The following is a 2879-nucleotide window of genomic DNA, read 5'->3' on the forward strand; positions in this document are numbered from 1 at the left end:
TTGAGCTTTTTGAAAAAAAAAACTATATATTTTAAAAGAGCGTAAAAATATATATTATATGTCACAACAATTGATAATTTAAAATACTCTAATGACATATGAAAATATTACAAACTCAAAGTCAAAGAAAAACATTTTTGATTATCGATAAATTGGAACAGAGGGGAGGTTCTATGCTATTTCAATTTATTTATCCTAATTATATAAAAAGTATGTCACAAATACATTTCTTGAGAATTCTTCAAAGCCAAAAAAGTTATTGCATATTGAATAGTCACTTTTAGGGATAATAAATATAAATATATAGAAAAAAAAAGAGGCTATTCGTAAGAGTGTCAGTTTCTAAATGAATTTTTTCACTTAATAATTCAATATTAAAATAAAAAATATATATGTAATATTTATTACATGTAGTACAATAATATTTGATAAGCTTTTTAAGTCTCCAATAATGTATTGACGTTTAGCAATGAAACACATGATCTAATTTGCTTTATATTATAGTACGTAGAAGAGGGGATCTTTCTTTTCACCTTAAAGGAATGCCTAATTTCTTCCTTTTTTGATACCTAGTTTGACACAATAATTAAGTGGAGAAGTGGGGGTGGGCCTACTAGGACCTTTGGGTAGGACTCAGTAACGGAATCAAGATTTTTTATGAAGAGGGTTCAAAATATAAAGAAATAAACACACGAAGAAGTCAAAAGAGGTTCAACATCTATTATATAAATCTAAAAATAATTTTAATCATGTATAAATAGTATAATTTTCTGTCGAAAAAAGGTTTGAATGCTCCCCCTCAGCCCACTCCTCCCCTAGTTGGACTTGGTCCAAGAAATATATATTAGACTTGTAATATACCAGCTTTAATGCCATTATATTGAATATGTTGTTTTACCAATTTTAATGACATCGTATTAAGTATTATATTCAAGAAATTGTGTTCATTATATTCGATACACTAATGTGTTACACTTAGTATGTCACATGATCATACACTCCGCTAGAATTCGTAGCTTTTCAACTCATGTTAAGTCAATTAATTTATGTGTTGAAAAGCTGCGAATTTTGACTCATGCTAAGTGCAGCCTATGTGTGACTATTGGCAATTTTGGTTGTGGAATTTCTGTCTTAGGGGATAAGTTTTGAGTCTAGCGAACTAATTTATGTATTTAAGTTGAAAATCGTGAAAGGATGAATCCATTATCAGAGGCGGGACATGAGTCCGTCTTTGCTCACCATATTTGAGTTTCAAAAATTGCAATTAACCTTTGAAATTAGTTCTAATCGAATTTTTCGATCATTAAAAAGAAGACTCAGACTAAGTACATAAAAGATATCGAGTGAATTTTTGACACCGACTAAATCCATTAAAATGATACTCAACATCATGATTGATTTATAAAATCAATTGTAGACAAATTTTTTGATCATAAAAAACTCACATAAAGTGGATTTTGCCACTGACTTAAATCTATCAAAATTGATAAACCTAAAATGTCACTAATGTTGGCGACTACGTGAGAACTTGTCACTTGTGGGCAATCCCCATTAAGGTCTATTTATAAAAAAAATAAAATCTCCAAGAACTTTGCGTATCTTATTTTTCCATTGAGTAAAGACAATTTGATAATTCTAAAAATTTAAAATAATATAAAAGCTATTATATCATATGGTTCATAGCCAATAAAATAATCAAAAGGAAGGCCCGCCAGAAGTAGTGATCTTTTCAAAATGTGAATTATTCATTAGACAGGGACTTCAGGTTTAATATTAACTTCATGAATATTAGGTAAGTTGGATATACGTTATTCATATTGAAATTTGAAATTTGCATTGATAAAACACTCTATAATAAAAAATGACTTTTATGTCCAGAGACTTGAGGTTAAGATATTAAATTAATAATAAAAGAGTATTTACTATTCAATCATAATGCTTTTTGATATTCTTTTCTATGAAATTTGTGCAAACGTTATTAAATTTTTAGAATTCCGCCTAATATTTTACATTCGCTCTGCTTTAACTGTGTGGAACATATTAAACCTTTCAAGGCTTTCACGTACGAACGCGTAATTAAGAGTAAAATAAAAATTTTAAATTATATAATTATTAAGTGTCATAAATAATCACTATGATAAATTTGATTGTTTTTTCCACTAATCCAGCAGCCGGTATACGATAAATGATCTTTTTCAGTGAAAATAAAGAATCTTGACAATGTTGGAGTAATAAAGTAAGAAAAAAAATGATTAAGACTTTGATTAATTAATTGTCAATATTCTTACTTCCAACAAATTAAAGATTGATGTCTTTGTCTGAGCAATTTTTAAGGTAGGTAATGATTCAAAATTAATACAATTATTAAGCTTGTAGTTTGGCTTGGTAACACTTTAGAAATAAACAAAAAATTTAGACAAAGTGAATTAGTTAGATTGCAATTTATATTTTAATAGTAAGAAACAAATTAAAAATTTCTTTACCAAAAATTCAAATCAAGAGAGGTAATCATAATGTTTTAAATTACAGGAGAAGTTGGTATTACTAAGTCAAATCTGAGAGAGTATCTCTGAAATTATCCCAATTTGCATTTCCTAATTATTCTCAAACTTAATTTGCAAAACACTCAAATGAAAACTTGTTTGATTGAATCATTTATAACTCAAATGGTTTGAATTTGTTTTTACCTAACTTTTGTAAATACTAAAGTGTTTGTGCCTAATACATTTTTATTTAACACTAAAAACACAATCAAACAATGCATGCTTAAGATTGTTAATATGAAAACTAATATTTATTTATAGGTACTAAAGAATCATATTTTAGAGAATTACTGACATTAGCTTTGACTAATACTACTTGTAATGAACAAAAAAAAA

The sequence above is a fragment of the Solanum stenotomum genome, chromosome 6, assembly GCF_019186545.1.
Source record: "Solanum stenotomum isolate F172 chromosome 6, ASM1918654v1, whole genome shotgun sequence".
NCBI classification, from domain to species: domain Eukaryota; kingdom Viridiplantae; phylum Streptophyta; class Magnoliopsida; order Solanales; family Solanaceae; genus Solanum; species Solanum stenotomum.